The 22638-nt window shown below is 36.6% G+C and overlaps 1 protein-coding gene across 1 annotated transcript in view; it reads left to right on the top strand.

Annotated features, from left to right (window-relative positions):
- The window catches only part of LOC139142791 (WD and tetratricopeptide repeats protein 1-like), a 354040-nt gene that overhangs the window by 162745 nt on the left and 168657 nt on the right, over positions 1 to 22638 (top strand). The window lies entirely within an intron of this gene.

The raw sequence follows: 22638 nt of genomic DNA, 5'->3' as shown, positions 1-22638 counted from the left end.
CTTTAAAGGTATACAGTCACCTATGAAAAATTTGCATATTCCATTCTTGCGGGCGCACACAGTTAAAAAGAACTATGCCACCAGTAAAAATCGCTGATTGCCAAATACCCGGTATCCGTAGTAACCTTAGAACAGCTTTGAATAGGTTACTGTATATCTTTAAAGGCGTATATTCTTATCAGATTTATCTAAAATAACAAAGATTTATCTAAAATAACAAAGATTTCTTAACAGGAAATTTATTTAGTTGATAAAAATTTCAATGAAGAACAAAAGATTGGCAAATGTTAACGAGCACTTTACACCCTTAATGCGAGAACCAGGGATTGAAATTTGCGCCTTTAAACCGTCTTGTATCAAATATCTACCGTCCTGCTTAATATCTGATAACAATTAACATGATTAAGAAGCTGATATGACGAAGTGCGTGTACACGCATGCGTGGTGCGTACATACGCACCAACTAATTTAATAACAATGGGCCTACATATGGCGGCAATATTCTAACGCTGTCGTCTGCACAGTACGCGTACACCCGCGTACGGGGATCGGGGCCCAGGATAGCGGGTAATCAAGAAACGATCTGATCTTTGTGATGTTATTGCAACCTATGTTTGAACTGTTATCCGTCAAGAGTCGAATAAAACATTATATATCTAGAGTAGAATAAAATATGACTTTATGCAACTTTATGTAGTCTTCTGCCCGGCTGGCTATTCGCGGGCAACGCCGGCCGGCGTCTTCTGTCGTTCAATACACTACTGTCACTAGGTCACTGATAGTACTAGTAGCACTTACTAATGACACCGTACAATCTTCTGTCAACTGTGATTGGTAAAGTGGTTATGCTTACAAAAATTTTCTTTCAAACTAGACGATTAAGAGATTAATCCATTTTTGACAACATGCATTACTTACTTGTAAACCGGCCCATGTATGAAGAGTTGTAGCTTCGATGCCACTGTAGTTAAGAGTTGCGATCCCAGGTCAGGGGTCACCGACATGAGCGTGCACCACTGATCGTGTTGCTCCGAAATACCCAGTAAAATATACAGCACAACCAGTATTATCCAGAACAGTTTTACCACTAAAGGACATATAAAAGTAGCAAGCATCGACTGAAGGAGTGAAAACCATGCCACCGAAAGGAAAATCAGGTAAAGAGAGCACAAAGACAACTCAACAGAAGACTCTCAACTTCAACAGCCATGCCACTGCCAGAGCACGTGACCACCAACAGGATAATTCGGATCGGACGGAGACGAAGAGCAGTCGAGAACAACCGACAAGATGCACGACCACATCAAAGGTGAATTCGAACAGTTCGTCAAGGCCACCCTCCAAAGGATGGAAGAAAGATAGATAAAGTCGCAAATGAACAGAAACACTTCAGAGAAAGACTTGTAAGTATCGAGGAAAAACAAGATAACTTTGAAAAGTCATTAGAGCACTCGGCCAAGGACATCGACGAATTGAAGAACGACCACGTGGTCACAGAGAAACGCATCAAAGATCTCGAACTCATTATCCAGGCTCTTGACTCCAAGCTAAAAACAACCACTGAAGAAAATATCCGTTTGCAGCGGTACTCCAGAAGTTTCAATCTCCGCTTTGGAGGGATACAAGAGAGAGAGGGAGAGAACTGTACACAAATATTAGCAGATCTACTTGAAGATAAACTTGGATTCGAAAACGCCACCGCCATGTTGGAAAACGCACACCGCGCGCGCACAGGAAAGGCAACAGCAAACAGAAGGAGAGGTGCTGGTCAACCGAGCCACATCATTGTAAAGTTCATGAAGCGCCCAGAGCGACTGAAGGTGTTGATGAAAGCAAGACGTGCACTCGAAGGATCAGGCATTTTTGTCACGGAGGATCTGTGCCCCTCTGACTACAAGCGAAAGTGTGAACTAGGAGACGTGATGAAAAAAGCCTATGAACAAGGTAAAAGGCCAAGATTCGTAAACGGCAAACTCTATATCAACGGTCAGCAATACGATTGAACTACAGCGCCGCGGAGCAGAAATGTAGAATTGACTGTTAGCATCTGATTTGCAACATGAACGAAATAGTTTGCGCCAGAACATGATAGTGATACTTCAGGAAAGTATTGCGTTGTTTGTGTAATTTACACTGTAGCAGCTCAACAGATTACGTAACTTTGAAAAGTATGTGTGGAAACCCAACTTTCGGTTTCCTATTTATTTGCTGGTCTTTCGATCGACGCCGTCCGGTCGAAAGCAACCTTTAAAACGATACACGCAGATTTTCTAATCGAGGTTAAACTGTTATTGAAAGAGTTTCTTATTATTGCTGTTTTTTACAAAATTTTACTATTGTAATGATGATCAGGGTAGGAGCCTGTGTCTGAGACATGGTATATAGACCCAAAGGTGTTTATGGGTCACGTCTGTGGTACCATCAACCACAGACACTTTGTGTTTGTTTTTCTAATGTAGTTTTGTCAGGTATTTATCTGATTTATGTTAGTTCGTTTAGTCCTGTTTTGTGTTTGTTCTGTTTTTATGACAAAAAAGGAGTTATGAATACTAAAATCTGGGAAAACATGAAAGAAACAAAACTAGATTTGGTATGTCTAAAATCAAAGTAATATCATTGAATGCTAGGGGCCTCGGTGGGTACAAAAAACGGAAAAAGGTATTTAAATGGGTGAGAGACAGTAATGCCAACATAATAATGTTTCAAGAAACCCATAGCACATGTAAAACTGTGAAACGCTGGTCCAGTCAATTACGGGGACATATGGAGTTCTCACATGGTACAAATCTCAGCAGGGGAGTTATTACGATCTTTAGGAATATTAATTTTGATATACATAAACTTTATTCAGACCCAGAGGGGAGATTTCTTATTATCGATGCTGTTATAGATGAAAAAACACCACATACTGATTAATTCTTACGCACCTAATGACCAGACAAGTCACATTGCCTTCTTGGGTGCACTTTCACACAACTAAAGGATTTTATTACAGATCCAGAGAGTGTTATCATTTGGGGAGGGGACCATAATCTTGTACGAGATATCAATCTTGACAGATATGGAGGGAATCCAAGTCCTTGGAATGATTCAATGAAAGCATTGGAGGAAATCCTAGAGGCATTTGATTTGATTGACATTTGGAGAGTTTTAAACCCCACAAAAAAAGCCTACACATGGAAACGTTTCAACCCTACTCTAGTTCAGAGTAGACTAGATTATTTTCTTATTAATGATAGCTTGCAATCAGTGATAAGTAATGCCACAATTGAGCCCTGTGTTTTCTCGGACCATTCAGCCATTGTGTTGACATTACAAAGGGAAGAAATCCAAAGAGGTCCATCTTACTGGAAATTCAACAATAGCTTGCTGAGAGATGCAGACTACATAAAACTAATAGAAGAGAATTTTCCTCAGTGGGTGAATGATCAAGAAATCGTTGACCTGGGAACAAAGTGGGATTGGGTTAAATTTAAAATTAAAGAAATGACTATGAAGTTTAGCAAAAAGAAAGCAAGAGAAAGAAAACAAAAAATCTTTCATCTTGAACAAAAATTGAAAAAGCTGGCAGAAACCTTGGCAACAAACCCCACTGATGATACTACTGATCAATATCAAAGCACACAGGATGACCTCCAGACTGAGTTGGATCATATTATTGAAGGGTGCATAATTAGATCCCAGTGTAACTGGTATGAGTATGGGGAAAAAAGTAACAAATACTTCCTTGGGTTGGAGAGGGCACATGGAAAAAAATCTGAAATAAATAAGTTGTTTTCCATGGAAGATGATACACCTCTGAACGATATTAAAAGCATAAACAATGAAATGTTGAATTTTTATAAAGAATTATATACATCTAGATCTCAGACTGGTGACCCCACTGCTACTGCAGAAATTGAGGATCTGTTTCTAAACAATCCAAATATTCCAAAACTTTCTCAGGAAGAGTCTGATCTTTGTGAAGGTTTGATTACTTTAGATGAAGCATGGATAGCTTTGAAAGAAATGCCCAACAATCAAACGCCAGGCAATGATGGTCTCACGGCAGACTTTTATAGACATTTTTGGCCTCTACTTGGCAATCACTTAGTGAATGCCTTAAATCACAGTTATCAAAAAGGGGAATTCTCTACATCACAAAGACAAGGAGTGATCATTCTCTTGGAGAAAAAAGGAAAAGATCGTAGATAATATAAAAATTGGAGGCCAGTGTCATTACTCAATGCAGACTATAAAATTGCTACAAAATGTTTGGCTAAAAGATTACATAAAGTGTTACCAAAAATAATTCATGAGACACAGTCTGCATTTGTTAAAATAGATACATTGGGGATGTGATAAGACTGGTTGAAAGTATTATGACATATACAGATGAGAGGAAACTACCCGGACTTCTACTAACTATAGATTTCGAGAAAGCATTTGATAGTCTGGAGTGGAATTTTTGATAAATTCATTGAAGTCTTTTAATTTGGAGAAAGTTTCATAAATGGATAAAATCACTGTACAGAAACATCTCCAGTTGTGTAATGAATAGAGGTACATCCACTGGGTACTTCTCATTGGGCAGAGGTGTCAGACAAGGAGACTGTATTTCTCCGGCTCTCTTTATTCTGAGTTTGGAATTGTTTTTGATTTCAATGCGTAACAATAACAATATTAGAGGTATAAATATAAATAATCAACAGATAAAAATGCTACATTCGCAGATGACTTGACATGTTTCTTGCATGACATAAAATCTGCAAAACATCTCTTGGTCTTCTTGAAAAATTCCATAAAGTTTCTGGTCTGAAGATCAACTATGATAAGTCTGAAGCCATGTGGCTAGGTACTATGAAAAAATCGAAGAAAACTCCCCTCCGGGTAAAATGGCCAAAAGGCCCTATAAAAATTGTTGGTGTTTATGTATCACACGACCATGAGATAGCTGGCAAGCTGAATACTGTTGGACCAATAGAAAAACTACAAACTACCTTAAACATGTGGAAAACTAGAGATCTCACCTTACTGGGTAAAATTCAGATAATTAAATCATTAGCCCTGTCCCAAATTCAATATATTATGAGTATGACTATGGTTCCTAAAAACAAACTAAAAGAAATTAACAAAATGTTATTTCAATTTCTATGGAAAGGTCCAGATAAGGTTGCCAGGTACACAATGGTAGGAAATGTAGAAAATGGAGGACTAAGAATGCCAAATATTTTTGCAAGGTATAATGCCACAAGAATAGATTGGATCAGAAGGTATTTTAATGAACAAAACAACCACCCATGGAAACTTTTTTTTACTAGTTTACTAAAACCAGTTGGAGGTTTAAAGTTATTACTGAAATGTAATTTTAAAGTAGAATTACTGCCATTGAAAATCAGTGGTTTCTTTTACAGTATGTTGAAAACATGGGAAGAGGTAAATTTGAAAAAACCACACTGTGAAAATAATTTGAATCCAAGAAAAACTTTTATGGAACAATAAGGACATTTTGATTGGAAAACGATCTATTTTTTACCAGGATTTTGTAGATGCAGGATTCCTATATTTAGAACAATTGTACAACGAAAATGGCCAAAAGCGGGACTGGGATTCTGTACACAATAATGGTATCCCTCAATCATCCATTTTGAAATGGTTTGGACTAAAAAGTGTTATCCCAGCCAACATACAAGTGAATCAGCAAAGTACAGCTGATGATGAAGATGAAGTAAAAATTGTATCGAAACACAGGTCAATCAGTGTGGAACTGTGTAATATAAAAGTAATCACACAGCTGATTAATGACATTAATTTTATACCACCAAAATCAGAACTGTATTTTGAACATGAATTTAAAATCAATGTTACTAACTGGAACGAAATTTATCATCTTCCATTTAAGGTAACTATCGACTGTAAGTTGAGAGAATTTCAGTTTAAAATTTTACACAATATCCTGTATACGAATGCTAGACTGAGTAAAATGAACATACCCACAGTTGATAATGCTCTTTGTTCTTTCTGCAAGAACAAAGACGAAACTTTACTCCATATTTTACATGATTGTCAACATGTGCAACTATTTTGGGAAGCATTTTTCATGTTATGGGGACAAAAATTAAAATTGAGAGTAAGACCAAAAATATGGCAGATCATACTAGGTGATCCCAAACTTTCTAGTATTGTGAATTTCCTACTGCTTATTGGTAAAAGGTACATTTATATTTGTCGTTGTAAAAAGACCTTGCCTAACTTTATAGCATACAAAAGATTTGTGAACTCTATACAAAAAACTGAGTATCACATTGCCTTGAGAAAAGATAAAATTTTTGCCCATAATAAAAAGTGGAGAATTTACAGTACTAATATCCACCAAGACCCTAGCACAACAGACATACACAATAATGATGTATGATCACTACTTTATTGATTTCTGTAATGTCTTTTTTTCTCAGATTTAATGAGACATGTATTTGAAAATTTTTGATAACTCCAATAAAAACGTTAAAAAAAAAAAAAAAAAAAAAAAGAGTTGCGATCCCCGTTGATGTTGTGACATATATTTCTTAGATTCGGAATAGATTTTGATAATATCTTTCATAAGCGTTGTCTTACCAGTCCCAGCCTGGCCTGTCAGGACAATATTATGGCCCCCTTCTAGTAAGCGAAATATGTCCATCATGAACTACAAAATATCTGATAACAATTCAGAAGCTGACACGACCGTGTACAAAACTAAGAGATTGATGGCACTACAGTACGGGTGATTTGTTTACATCGGTTTCCATAGAAGCCACGGGAGACCAGGTCAAAGGTCAATACTAATCACTGCAGCGGGTTTTTTTTTACGATAAACACAAAATTATAAACATGTTTTTACGTTTTCAACAAATAATGGGCGGTCGATTATAAAGACAGAAACAGGAGCTGTTTTGGGGAATTAGCTTTACCAAAGTATTGAGAGTAAACTCTTCACCAGAAATCGATTCAATTCGGATAGTTTTCAATCGGATTCGAACCCACAACATACGGCATCAGTCGCTGAAATACCCGCACGGATCGTTACACTTTGTACTGAAGACGACACGACGTACAGTTAAATTCAGATGACTTTATTCTTCAACTCTAATCGGAAAGTCTGGTTCTGGTTACAATCGATGTCCCTCTTCTGATATTTCTTAACTTTCTACCAAATCGGCTGTCCATTTATTACAATTTACAAGGGAAATCACTAGAAATAAAAATATGCATTAATCAAACTAAAAGTATGCGAATTTGCGTCAAACACTGTACAAGGCCAATTATATTTATTAAGGGCATGTGTTTGTTCTTCTGCGCCTGTTCTTAGGAAGAAAAAAAAAATAATTACATTTGTCTTAAGCACTCCTTGGCAATATCTGTCAGTAGAATTAAACAGTGTGGTTATAGAGTCAGTGTGCAAACGTCCTTGCTTCTAAAAACGTCCTTGCTTCAGTTCAACGTTGGTCAAAAGCAGTTAGCTAAATAATTCTACAATCAGTGTAAAAGATAAAAGTGAATATGAATTCAGCATTAAAATACAGTGAATTACCTCATATAATTAATAGTGTATTGTTACAGAGGAGAAATTTTACCTGAGAGCATTGACCTTTTGATTGACCTTTCATCTAGAGACAATCGGTAACTAAGGTGTGAAGTCTCATCAACTGAGATCATACATTTCCAAATATTTGTTGTACACATGAGTGAAATATTAATCTTGTATCAATATCAGAATGAAGTGGTGTCAAAGTAATTAGATGATACAACTTGATAGGACGATAGTTACTTGTTATGTAATGCTTTATGTCAATTCATGTACGTAGAATTGAACTTGCCCAATGAGACTATATTATTTCGACTGTATTAGAATTTACATGTTTGACCACGCCTTTAGGAAAAAGGACATAAACTGTAAGATTTCTAAAGTTGAGTAGAACACGGAGAACTGCACGGGATATGGGAGTAACTCATGTTATGGAGTAGATCCCGTGATATATGGGAGTAACTCATGTTATGGAGTACGATCCCGTTGTACATGTAATTACTGGGCACAACTGACTTGTAATATTTGAGTCGTCGCAATAAATATACAGAAAACGGACATATGTCTCAGTGGATCACTGTTATCGTCAGACTCTGGTAACCTCATCGCTAAATTCCCCGAACGCGAAGAAAGCGTTATAATAGTATATAAGAATGTTCTTTAAAAAATAAAAAAACTTTGTAGAGCATCTTAGTACTTGGTGATCTCATTGTCATAGGCGGGAAGCTGTGTAGCCGAATTATAAATTAATTAGTCTTTAATTAATTAGTCTTTAATTAGTAAATTTTAGAGCTGTAACAGGTCTATAAGTCTTATTGTTCAACAGTAACTTATGTCTGCTGTAGTATCGTAGAGGAAGTTCGCCTTTGTCGAGAAAGGGATTATCGACGCTAAACGAGTAGAATGACCTTCTTACCGATAAAATTGATGGAATCTTCGGTTCGCCAACGAGTGATACTAAATTCGACTGATTAAGATCGTCTTTGGGTCTAGGATTTAGGCACAATGGACTGTATCTTAATTTTATAAAATATATTTATTTGTTATTTAAAGACCAAATAAACTGTGACTTTTTTTAGAAACCTTTCGTTAACTTCTGAACGTTGTAAACCATATATTTAACAGCCGAAGCCTTGGTACGGACCCCAATATATTGATAGAGTTTGTGTTCGGTATTTGACACTACAAAGGTCCCCCAAAGTCATTTTTTCCCTAACATTGATACCTCTTTCATTAAAATTAATATAACATGTCCACAAACAACACATAAGTTGATGATATTTTTATCGTTTTTTTTCTTTAGAGAGAAGTTGGTGTCACTGACACGAAAGAACAAACTGAAAGTGTTAGTCAGAGATTTACGGAAATTATAAAGGCCATACCCGATTTACCCGACAATATGGTACATATAATCCTGTCTATGGTGCAGAATGCTAGCCTGAAACCAACCGCTAGAAGATGGGACAAGGAAACTGTTATGTTTGCATTGCACCTATGGCTTCGGTCACCACACGCATACGAGGATCTGCGATGTAGTGGTCATATGATTTTTACCGTCAGCAAGACTTCTACAGTCCTACAAAAACATCATACACCAGAAACTGGTTTCACAGAGAAGTGTTTCAGTGGATGAAACAGACAGCTGTTCAAAAGGATGTACCTCAAGCAGGATACAGAGGTGGAATTGTCTTCGACGAGATAGCAATTCAAGAAGATCTGCAACTCGAAACCAAGGGGGGTTATAAGAGATTGGTTGGTGGAGTAGATTTAGGAGATGAATGCTCCAGTATTGATATAATCAAACTTGGAGAAAAGAAAGTGGAACTGGCCAGTCAAGTCTTACAATTCGAGTTTCTAGGATTTACAGGATTTACATTTCCCTTCGCCCATTTTCCGACACGCCATACACAAGCATACCATATCATTGTTTTATTTTGGCAAGCGGTGGACAAGCTGAAGAGTTGGGGTTTTCACACTGACTTTGTTATGTTTGATGGTTCCTCGCCAAATCGGTCTTTTCTCAAACAGCATTTCGATGGAAACCCTCTCGACGCCAAAATGCACGTAGCTAATCGTTTTTACCCCGAGGAATCCATAGTTTTCTGCATGGACCCAAAGCACGTCATTAAGCGACTCCGTAACAATGTACTGAAAAGTGGCAAAGGGGAAGGCTCTACACGACACCTTGAATGGAGTGGCTACAAAATAGAATGGCAGCACTGGCGGGATGCCTACCATTGGGATATGGCTATGAATCCTGAAATGTATAGGGTAAATCATAGATTGACACAGGAGCACCTATATCCCAGCATGTCCAGTAAGATGAGGAATCACCTGGCAGAAGAGACTCTTGACCGAGAGATGCTCCATCTGATGAGATGTTACAGTGCAAGTTTGCCTAACCGGAACATTAGAATTTTTACGCCATACCAGCAAACTTGTTTCGTTCTTTAACGATGACAGGGAGGTCAAGAGTATTGACGATGCAAGACTCTCAGAGATCAACGAAACGAAGGCTTGGTTCAAGTCCTGGCAAGATGATGTCTATGCAAATAAAGAACTTACAAACGGACAGAAATCGAAGATGTTGATGTCCAGTGAGACAAGAGAAGACGTTCTCTTTAGCATCACAGCTACAGTGGAAATATGTAAAAGGCGAGCAAATCAGGCTTTGACAACTCTCCCAAGTCGATTAAACAGTGACGTAGTTGAAAATTTCTTTTGCCAGCAAAGGTCAACGAAAAACGGCGCAAATACAAATCCTTCATGCTTGCAATATTCAAAAGGAATCAACGCTATCACCCTGTCAGGCAGCAGCCGCACATCAGCAAAGAAAGCGAATGCCGGATACAAATACGCAACACCGTTCGAATGTGAAAAACCAGCAAAACTATTGAAAAAATGATTTTGCATGTGTAACACCCCCTGACGGCTGATGACGTGTGCGGCGATCACGTGACTGAAATAGACCAACCAGAGGCGCCGCCCGGTATGGGGAGCTCAGAGGTCAAAGGTAAATTGTTAAATTCGTGTTTTGGACGATATCGGAGCTGCCTGTCGTAGCAAAGTAGCTAGATTTTTAACTCTTCCGTTGAGTAGTTTTGAAATTGCCGGTAAGTTTCTAGCAATAAATTTATTACTCTATTACTTCATGTTAATTTTTTTCATGGAATTCGATCATTTTCAGTTAAAATTTCCTCCCCGAAAAAAATCTGTCGGTCTGAGATGTGTGCAACTCGGTGGGTTAAGTTTCATACCTTCTATTATTTATACATGGGACGTAGCGAGGGTAGGGTCAAGTCGGTGTAGTGTGTGCTATCGATGACAGGAGACTCGGGAGGGTTGTATCAAGTTATGTTTTATTCATCTCTTGGCAGATAACGGGTCGAGTGCCTGTGGAAAATACGGCGCAGGATACACCGCGATCCACTCCTTGAAAATACTTCCGACCCCTTATGAAAATTTTCTGTAGAAATTCTATTGAAATTGATGACAAAATTCAATTACAGTGATGTAGAATTTCTGCAGAAATTCTACTGAACCTTTATGGAAATTAACGGAGTTTAATGGAGTTTTGGCCCCTTTTTCAGCAGAAATTCAACGGAATTTTTGTATCTTTTCTGTAGAATTTACAGAATTTCTATGTGAATTCGATACACGTTCTACAGAATATCTGTAGCACTATATTGAATTTCTTACCACATTCTACAGAATTTTTATGTAGAATTTCTGTAGAACTATATTTAATTTCTGCACTCTTTTACAAAAGTTTGTTTGTCTTATACGAGTTCAATCTCTTAGGAAGTATGACAACAATATGTGTTAAACTTTTATTAAGTAAGGAATACCACCTTATGATATTGCCATAGATACCAATGCAATGAATTATGCAAAACTCACAAAAAATCAGTCAGCAAGTGAATTATAAACATGTAGTTTATTTCTAAAAGAATTATGATTAACAATCGATCAAAACTTGATGAAACATACAGGGACTACAAAATATAAAGCAACCTACACATATGAATGCAAGGCCTACCTCTCCAGTCTAGCAGTTTTGACCTCAGCCAAGTGCATAATTAAAGTGTTGTGTATCTTAACTCACGTAATTTTCAGTTGATGCTGCAATGTGGATCCTTACAGTTGTGACATATTAGTGAGCTCCCTTCTCCATAACACTGTTAGAATCTTGCTAATGGACCTTGGATCCTAATGTTCCATGCAATTTGGAGTTGAACTTTAGTACTTTTCATAAGAGCCATGTGCACTGTGGACTGCCTCAAGTTCAAATGAATAATGCGTGGCTACACTATTATGTAATCAGCCCATTGTAAAGGCAGGAAACTATTTGCATAACAAAGCAAAGGCACAGGTCAGCTCACTTGACTTAGGATCGAACAAAGAGAGTCTGGTTGGTCTGTGTACAGTCATGAAATGTTCAAAGTAATGGCAAAAGGAATGGTACAATTGAAACTGTATACATTTTCCTGGCACGTGTGTAAATGAAAATAGCTTTTGAGATTTACACGAGAATGTGCTAATTCTCCGTAGGTAAATGTCACTACCTTTTCCATATTGAAACCAGCTATATGTCACTTAGTTCTTATCAAAGCTCATGCCAACATGCAAAAACATGAACTTAGTTTGAAACAGTGTAAACTGTGGGGGGAAAAAAACAGAAAAAAAATTCCACAAAAGCTATTGGAACCGAAAAATTCCATAAAAAATATGTTTAATTTCTGCAGATTTTCTACAGAAAATTATCAGCAAACTTCAATAGAATTTAAAGTTTCTATACACATTAAAATTCTATAAAATTTAAATTTTTCTACAGAATGTATTGAAAATTTTCAATGAATTTGAATAGAAGCATATTTCCATCAGATTTCCATAAAATATACAGAATTTCTATAGAATATCAGAGTTTCAATAGAATATCTACAGACTATTTTCGTAAGGGACCCAAAACGTCAAGGCAAGGTCATGGAGTTCTGTCATATTATGTATTAAAGATTCAAAAAAAATACAGTAAAATAAAATCACAAACGTCACAGGTACTGGCTGGTTAAATTCTTGATTGTGTAATTGTTAACTCAAAGATGTGCGCTATACATTTGAACAAATTTTGCACAGGGGGGTTTTCTACGGAAGCGTATTCGTGCCATTTTTTGTAAGAAAAAAATTAAAAATCTCGTAATTACGAGTTTCTGATTCTCGTAATTACGAGTTTTTGATTCTCGTAATTACGAGTTTTCAATTCTCGTAATTACGAGAATTAAAATCTCGTAATTACGAGTTTTTATTCTCGTAATTACGAGTTATTTGATTCTCGACACTAGCTATAAGCCCTGATTCTCTTAGTTATCAGACAATCCTTAATAGCTCAGTCCTTATATAGTTTTGAGCTTTTATTTCTCATACATATTGTTGGTTATTGTTCAACGAGAATATGGTGTTTTCAATATGGTGTTTTCAATATGGTATTATCTTGATTTATAGGTGTAGTAAGCAATATAACACACTCGTAGATGAATAAATAAATGAATGAACTTTGGACTGTTACATGGCTACAATTGTAGATATTCAGTATGTTATCCATTAGATCAAAAGTCAAGCATAATAGCGTGTAAATTTTGTCTGGCTGGATAAACATTCTTTTTAGGGTGAAATATCAATAGTATGACATTATGTAAATATTTCACATCTGTCAACACCTTTATTAGAGTCTCACAACCTGATAAACACCCCTCCCCGCCTCAGGAGATAATCCCCGAACTCCGAATACCTGCCGATGTGATGTTATTTTTTTACATCCAGCATAGATTGCATGGCAGTTGTCATCATGTTGGGTTTGCACTAGAAACTATGACGAACAACTGACATCTTCTGACCCCCTTCATGTGTGAAAAAGACATTATCCAAAACAGCAGTGGATGAGGAAGTCGGACAGATTTCCAAACTTTCAGATTAGTATTATTTGCTAACAAAGATTTACACAATCAAAGTTTGTATGGAGACAGATAAAGTAAGAAAGTTTAACAATCCGTGTCTTTGCATTGCTTCCTCCTAATGTAAAAGAATAGTACACAAACATTGATTATGGTCAAGATGAATGACCGAATTGAAGTGCACCTCATTTCAAGAACCCAAGAAATGATTGAAAATGGCAAATAAAAGCGAAAATATGTTTATTTTTATCACAGGTGTTATCAAGTAGAAGTGAAAAGGAAATCTCAAAATAGACGATGAGTTGAAATAACGCTGTGATAGTTAAATTTTCATATGCTTCCATAAACATTGAAATTACAAAATCATCATTATGCAAACATTCTGGCAATTTGAAAACCTCATAATTTTGAGATTTTTAGAATTTGCGATTACTTGACTGTAGTTTTTGACCATGTATTCATTTACTCGCAATGACAATGACTGACTATAGATTCTCATGACAAGATAATTCTTGTAATTACGAGTTTTTAATTCTCGTAATTACGAGTTTTTAATTCTCGTAATTACGAGTTTTTGATTCTCGTAATTAGGACTTTCTGATTCTCGTAATTACGAGTTTTTGATTCTCGTAATTACGAGTTTTTAATTCCCGTAATTATGAGTTTTAATTCTCGTAATTACGAGTTTTAAAATCTCGTAATTACGAGTTTTTAAATCTCGTAATTACGAGTTTTTAATTCTCGTAATTACGAGTTTTTAATTCTCGTAATTACGGGTTTTATTCTCGTAACTATGAATTTTTGAATCTTGTAATTACTGGTTTTAATTCTCGTAATCATGTGTCTTCATTCTCGTTATCTACTCAAATGGCGTACTGACATGGCCTCTACACATTGTAGTTTTCCTCCAGCTACATTATTACCTCTATCTACATTATTACACGACTTTGGTCAGTCTGGGGGCATGATATAGCATAGCCATTAACATGAGAACGTTGCAACAGTGTTAAGGAAGTCTGTGCCGGTATAGAAACAAAACACTTCAGCCATGTTGCTTAGTTTGCCAATTTAAGGGCAACTTGTAATCTGTAAACTCTGTACTTAGTGGATCAGCAAATCAAAATTAAATTCACAGTTCTCACTTGCACCGAATGTCAAAAAGTTTGATACATCGCAACCATATTTGAAAAAATGCATTTATTCACAGCATAAATGTAATAAATAAAATTAAACTGAACTACAATTGACAACTTACAAACTTACAAGAAGAAAACAGTCAAATATTGATTGCAATGGCATTGGCATTCTCAAACAGGTGCGTTTGTTAAATTGTGTCTAGCCTATCGCAATACGTTTCCATATGATTTACTCAAAGTTCACCATCCATATTTTGGATCACTATCCGGTCAATCTGAAACTGATGGGAAAATAAGATATATTAGAACATAATTCCATCACAACATGATGTATTAACAACCCATCGATACAACGCACACTGCACGCATGAACGCCATGCAAGACAAGCTGTACAATGAAAATATTTTGCAACTACATTAAGCAGAATTAGTAGGTAATATGTACAATGCTCTTTAACAGGAATTGACTTGACTTCTTTTAATTAATTCCTGCTATTACTTATCAAATGATTGGGACAAACAGATCGCCCTGCATCAAATTAGATGTGAGCGCACAGCAAACATGGAGCTGTTCATACAGCATGCATGTGCACGGTGGGTTGTTGTTGAAGTAGGGGTCATACAGGTCAATCACTCTTATGCCGCGCATTCATGGCAAGCACATGGTGATCATTGGATGGCATGCGTCTCTTATCCATAACAGGAAACTGACTAATCTAGAAAGAAACATTTCAGTGAAAATTCAGACATCGTGAAATCAGGCCAACTACACCGCGTTTCCGACAAGAACTTCCCGTCCGAGCTTAGCTTAGCTGTGGCTGTGAGTGACCTTGACAACACTACATTCACTGATAATGGCGTCAGTGAAAACAGTCGACGATGTAGTATGCTCGTAATTCCGTTTTTTGCAGATCTTACCTTTCCGTTTGGTAACACTCAAACAACTGCTCAATGAAGTTCCTGCTTCTTAAAACGTTTGTAATTGTTGACTGACTTCGAACATGTCGCACTGTTGGTGTGGTCAAATGGCCGGCATGGTAGGACTCGTCCCTTTGAAGCGTGTTGCGTTCTCTTTCATCACGTGTCATCAAAAGGAGAAGTCGGCTACAAATAGACGCTAACAGAAGTGTTAAATAAAACAAAACCCCAAGGAGCCCACGCAAATATTATTCGCTGAGCAGAAATATCACAAGAAAGGTGATGTCCAGAATTAAAATCTCGTAATTACGAGAATCAAAATCTCGTAATTACGAGAATCAAAAACTCGTAATTACGAGAATCAAAAACTCGTAATTACGAGTTTTTGATTCTCGTAATTACGAGTTTTTAATTCTCGTAATTACGAGATTTCAAATCTCGTAATTACGAGATTTTACGAGAATAAAAAACTTGTAATTACGAGTTTTGATTCTCGTAATTACGAGATTTCAAATCTCGTAATTACGAGAATAAAAATCTCGTAATTACGAGAATCAAAAACTCGTAATTACGAGAATCAAAAACTCGTAATTACGAGAATCAAAACTCGTAATTACGAGAATTTAATACTTGAGAATCGGAAACTCATAAATATGGATATTGAAACATATTTTATAATTATCTTTTTATGAAAATGTAAAGTCTGTAATTGTCATTATGATTGAATATTTATGATCAAAAGTTTTTGTCTAGTAGGCTAATCGGAATTCCTAAACTTTTAAAATCGTATAGTTATCAAAAAGCCAGCATGTGAGCATAATGAACATGTCGTAAGGTCACGAGTCAAGTGAAAATTTACTTTTCATGTGTTATTCCATCTGATTGTCTAATTGAAAATTCCTTTTCATTTCCATTTAAAAATTATCACTTCATCATCACTTTTTCGCTTTTATTTGCCATTTTCTTATGTTCTTGAAAGGGATTTTATGTAAATTTCAATTAAATAGATAATCACATTTTTCGTGTAGTGTTATTTTATGTTGAGAGGAAACAATGCAAGGACACTCATCATACACAAGTCATACTTATATTTATCTGTCTAAGTACATACTTTATTTTTACATGCAATGAAGCTTTGAAATCTTTCCAACTTTCTTGTCGAGGCCTATTGCTGTTTTAGATATGCTTTTTATATATGAAGGGGGATGTCGGACAGACACGTAGAAATCATACAGTAGGATATTTCAAATATTTCAGAAAATGTTGGTTTCTCATCATGATTTCTAGTGTAGACACAACATGAAAAAACTGATGGTCTGTGCTAAATGTAAAAAGTTAACATCACTTTGGGAGGCACATGTAGTATCGGTGTTATCTCCTGAGAGTGGAACTTTTCAGCTTGTCGGAGAAGACCCAAATATAGGTGTTTATAGGAGTGAAGTATTGGCATAATAGCATACTTATGCATTGCATCTTTAACTCTGAATGTATTGTCTATCCGGACAGACAAAATCTATAGGCCATGCTTGGCATGATGCTTTGCGTGACTTTTGATCTGCTGGATAAGTTACTGAATATCTACAATTGTAAGCCATGTAACAGCCCCAAAGTTTATTCATTCATTTATTCATTAGAGAGTTTACTATACTTGCTCACTATACCTGATCAAGTCAAGATTCACGTTAACCTTTGTATTCGTTGAATTATGATCAATAATACGTATGAGCAGAGGTTCACACTAAAGAGCTCAAACACCAAATTATGTCTCATAATATGTAGTAAAATCAAGGCTCATAATTAAGAGAGTCAGAAACTAGTAATCAAGAGAATTGAAATCTCGTAATTACGAGAATCAAAAACTCGTAATTACGAGAAACAAAAACTCGTAATTACGAGAATCAAAAACTCGTAATACGAGATTAAAAATTCGTAATAACGAGAATCAAAACTCGTAATTACGAGATTTTTTTAATTTTTTTTTCTTACAAAAATGGCACGAATACGCTTCCGTAGTTTTAAACCTTGCTGGCAATTACTGAGCTAATATATTGGTCCTACAGAATCTAAAAGTCACTTGTCTCAGTTTAATATTGCAGCAGCCTTATTTGTCTGCTTAAGTGATGAGAACAGTGAATGTTTCTCTGTTTGATAATGGTTATGGTTATCCAAGAGAATAAATCTCTGTCCTTGGTGCTGTGGGTAGGACCTGCCCTTTTTATTACTGTCGCATCTTTTAAATAAGTCAAACCATTTGATATGCAAGTATTAGATTGCAATGTTTACATCAAAAAGTGTACACACACATGAATACATGCACATACAGAAATACAAATGCTGGCAATTTTATTTCCTGTAGACTTCAAAGCTGAAGTGGTCGGGCCCTGTATGTCTGTGTACAAGGCCAACAGGTGCCAAATCTGGTGACTAATATCTCTGATAGCAACTTTTCTCATAACGAAAGTCAAGTCAGAGAGATACTAATGGTAATGCATACAAATAAAACTCGTAACTTTGAGTCCCATTTATATTTCACGTGGCTATTTTTCATTGAAAGGCACAGCATTCATCCACACATGTATAGTCGATTGAGATTCACACCAGCCATTATGAAGTGAAATAAAGTTACTTCAATGATTTGTAATAGGCATCATCGAGACATGCAGCTAAACGAATTATCCTCAAACCTATGTGACAGGTACTTGTTATCATCCATGAAGACAATTCTTGAAGAGTGTAGACATGAATAATTTAAAGACAATGAAGTACCAGGTTTTACCATAATAATACAACATATTACTGGACAACTCCGTAATTGGAAACATACAAATTTCTTTCACATACCTGTGTGATGTCCTTGAGTATATATATAGTTTTACTTCGGATCAGAATCTTTCTTTGCTTAACAAATCTGCAAGCTTGCAGATTTGTTAAGCAAAGGGAAGCTTCTGATTAGTGGAATTCCTTGAAAGAATTTTAACACTTAATTGGCGTTAGGGAACAAAAAGATGCCCACATTCCGTATACACAAAAGATTTTTAGACACAACGAACCTGTGGCCGTGAATATACATAGGGATATATGGTACAGAATGTCATATTAAGTAATGTTTGACAATCATAATTGTTTCTATTTTGACATATTTCACAAGTAACATAATGCTAAAATGTAGCTTTTTTTCTAATAAATGTATGAAAACGTATGTATGAAAAATGTATGAAAACAGAAAGGATAGCAAGCAGCCTTTTATGACAGCAAAGTTAAAGCTAAGGTTTTCAATGAATCTGCTATCAGTGATTTATTACTGTAATTAACGTTCAATTTTGTAATCATTTAATCTAAAATCACTGACTGTAATTTAAGGGAATATGAGTCGCATCTTCGTCAGTGCAGTTGTGATATCCCATTGAAATTGGTGACAAGACATTTGTAGAATTATGTTAATTTATCTAAGGGAGAGCCGTCATTATTTATGGCCTGGGGGTCGGAGGAATCTGAGGGGGGTCACTCAAAAAATCGAAAGCTACAGGGGGGGGTTGCTCAAAAGTGGAGAACAAGAAAGGGGGGGGGCTACTCAATTTTGTTGATATGTACTGAAGCATTTAGTGGAGTTACGAATTAATACAACAATAATAGTAAAGATATGTATATTCATACCACGTATTTGTGTACACACACACACACACATAAATATATATTAATATATATATATATTATATATATATATATATATATATATTATATGTATATATATATATATATATATATAGTGTGTGTGTGTGTGTGTGTAACCCCGGTTACGAAGTAAGTCACGTGATTTGATCTTCCATCCCATCTGACAGTTAAGTAATCAGATGGAATTCCTTGATTGCCGTTATCTCCCACAATGCACTGCGAGCAGACAGATACTGCGTGGAGTGGTGTGGTTGTGCGGGCAGAGACTCGGTCTAAGGGAATTAGTTCTTCTTGCCAGTAACCAAGACGACGTGGTTGGTCTTTTTGCATGGCTTATGAACTTCTAGGTAGGTTTTCACATTTGTTGCAATACTGAATTTGTAACGTGTTTTCATGGTGTATTTTTTGAAGTTTGAGACCACACCCATTGTGAGGCAAATTGGAGAGGCCATGTGCTTTCCCGATTGGACTGTGAGCCATTCTGAATCTCAAGCTTCTATTGATTTGTTTAGTAGTTTGTACTTTTTGTTTTGATTCCTGAATACCAATAGTTCAACAGAAAATGAACTTGTTCACCTTGACATAAAGTGACTAGAATGGCATTGCCATGCCATGGATTAAGATCCAGCTGATATCACGATCTGCTGACTCAAAGAGCTTATGTAACTTGTAAGTGCTCTTCTCTTTTTGCATGGCTTATGAACTTCTAGTTTCCCGACATACCAACCCATTGACGGAAGCGTTTGGACTGCTAATGAGTTAATCCCAAAGGAGAACTGTCTGGAGGACGTTTTGTGTGAATCAGTTTCCCACCCGAACTGGAAGAGGTTACATCACGGAATTTGTAACCGTAGCAACAGGATCGACGTGGACTCTGAACCCTGAACAATTCTGGAGAGTGTCTATTGAGTGAACACTGTAATTGATATGAACTTGGATAGGGGCGTGTCTAGAGTTTCTGATGTTTAAACAGTATTGCCGGCTAATCATTGTAGACTTTTTTATCATCATTAGTGTGTAGTAAAGTAAACTCTACATAAACTGCAACTCAAATTGTGCGATAATCATTCTTTTCCTTCGTTGTGATTGGATAATATGAACTTGGGTCCAGGTTTTGTTGACTGACAGTTCAGCTACCTGGGTTACATATGTATGTATATATATATAAATCATAATACAGGGGTTTCGAGTAGAAACTAAAATCTCATTATGCTACGGTGTTTCACGTTATTGTGATCTTCAGACGAGAATGATCAGCTATTCGACGTGGCAAGCCTTATGTTAGAGGCTAGTACTGAGTACATTTTTCAGTATTTCCTGATTAAAGATTGATATACTTGCCTGATCATTAATGAGAAACGTCTGCTTTCCATATTCTACATTGTATAGGTTACTGATAGGGGATAATGTGTAAAGCAAGCTAATTCTGATTCTATAAAGTTTAAAACCAGTGGAATGCCTCGACAACAGACCCATCTGTTATTGCAGGAAAATAATAATAATAATAATGTGAATGAATGTATGTCTGTCGCTATTTTTTTCGTTTTCAAAAAATGTAATTGAAATCAGTGAACTGGAATATAAGTTTTGGAATACTGTCTCAGATTTCTGTTCCTTTGAGTTTTTTATATGAAAAAATCTGAAAAAAATACTCCCCAAGTGCCACCAAATAACCACCATTTAACACTTCACGCGCGGGGGAGGGCGCATTCGCGCCAACGGCCAGACTGCAGGAGGGCGCGTAAACGCGCCAAGAACATACGTGTTTATATGTGTTCGATATACGTTGGCTTTGTCTGATCTACATCATGTTTGTTGACTATTTCCTTAAGCCTAGCGTAGCGTACGAGGTAGAGTCGAACCTAAATGAGTATGCGCGCCAATTTTTAAACAAATGCTGCCATACTTGGTCATTTCTCCACAATAATTTGGAAGGAACGTGTGATCAGTTGTTATTTTTTCTGTCAGAGGGTATTTAAAAATGGCGACGCGGGCACAGTTTAACACTGACTAAGCCCTTGAGCATGTTTTCCTAGACAGTGATAGTGGAATTGTCACTGGTCGTGAAACTGAACTCGACGGAGATAGCGGAAGTCAAATTTGAAATTACAACTCTAATACCGAACTTGAATATGTTCCCGAACCAGTTGAGCAAAGACAGAGATTGCAAGCAACACAGAAAGGTAGGTCAGCTGAGCATGCTGAGAGAAAAGTGTTACAAAGAGTCGGTGACCAACGTCATAAATGTTGATGGGGTATCCTGTGGATGTTGTACGACATCAATCTATCAGTGACAATTACACATCGGACTAGCTACAAGTATATAAGCATATATATAATATCTCTCTCTTTTGAATGTGATATGATACCTGTTGTTCGAAGATGAACTTGTAATAAATATGCATATTTACCTCATTTATGTTGAATATATTTTAGAGTATGTGTTCCCCCTGCTTAATTTGAGTTAATATAATGTAAGAGGTAATTTTATAAGTGTTACGCTGACAAAAAATACATTTATATATTGAAATAACAAAAAATGCAACATTTTTTGAATTTTTTTTCTAAAATCCAATATGGCCGCCACTATCACGTGACCTTCCAGATGAGTCACGTGACTTTTTGTTCATTTTTATGATGCTCTGTCATATTGCAATACTCACTGAAAAAATTGTCCCGAATACTCGTATAGTTACAAAGATACAGCTCATGCATGTAAATCAATATTTATAAGGCCATATATCCATAGAAAACTACGCACAGGAATGCACGTATAAAAATTAATTACGCAGTGAAAGTGTTATCTCTTTTTTTTCAAGCGCCAATGTCAGGAGGGGGACACCCCCTCCTGACCCCCCCCCCCCCCCCCCCCCGCGACCGCTTTTGCGGTCGCTTGTGGTGCTTTCACACCACATCTTCCCCTCTTGTAACAAATCCTATGGAGAACCTGCATGTCATCAGAGCACTGGATACAGACCTGTACATCAGCCCCTGTCACAGCAATGGAACCTCTTTCCAACACAGTCCTGTACCACAGGGTTTAATCAGGGGCTGTTTTTTTTGGGGGGGGGGGGTCACTCAAAGTTTCTGTAGCAGAGGGGGGGGGGGTTTACTCAAACACGTCATGGGTTGGCGGGGGGATTACTCAAATTTTGGAGTTTCGAAAGCAATTTCCTCCGACCCCCCCCCCCCCAGGCCGTAAATAATGACGGCTCCCTAAAACTTCCCCCTTTTTTGACTGCATTCAAAAGCTATTTTCTCTGTATAGAAAATTCCAACTTCGATAGTCTTGAATCATTTGATGAGTATTCAAATCGAAGGACACACGCTACATTTCTAGAATGGTGATCTATTTGAATTAGAAGATTTTGAATGAGAACTAAAGAAATAAATGATATTTCTGTAGGTGTCAGACTATGTA

The sequence above is a fragment of the Ptychodera flava genome, chromosome 10 (genome assembly GCF_041260155.1).
Source record: "Ptychodera flava strain L36383 chromosome 10, AS_Pfla_20210202, whole genome shotgun sequence".
NCBI classification, from domain to species: Eukaryota; Metazoa; Hemichordata; class Enteropneusta; family Ptychoderidae; genus Ptychodera; species Ptychodera flava.
Note: the sequence above shows the minus strand (reverse complement) of the source record. Positions and strands in the feature narration are given on the sequence as shown.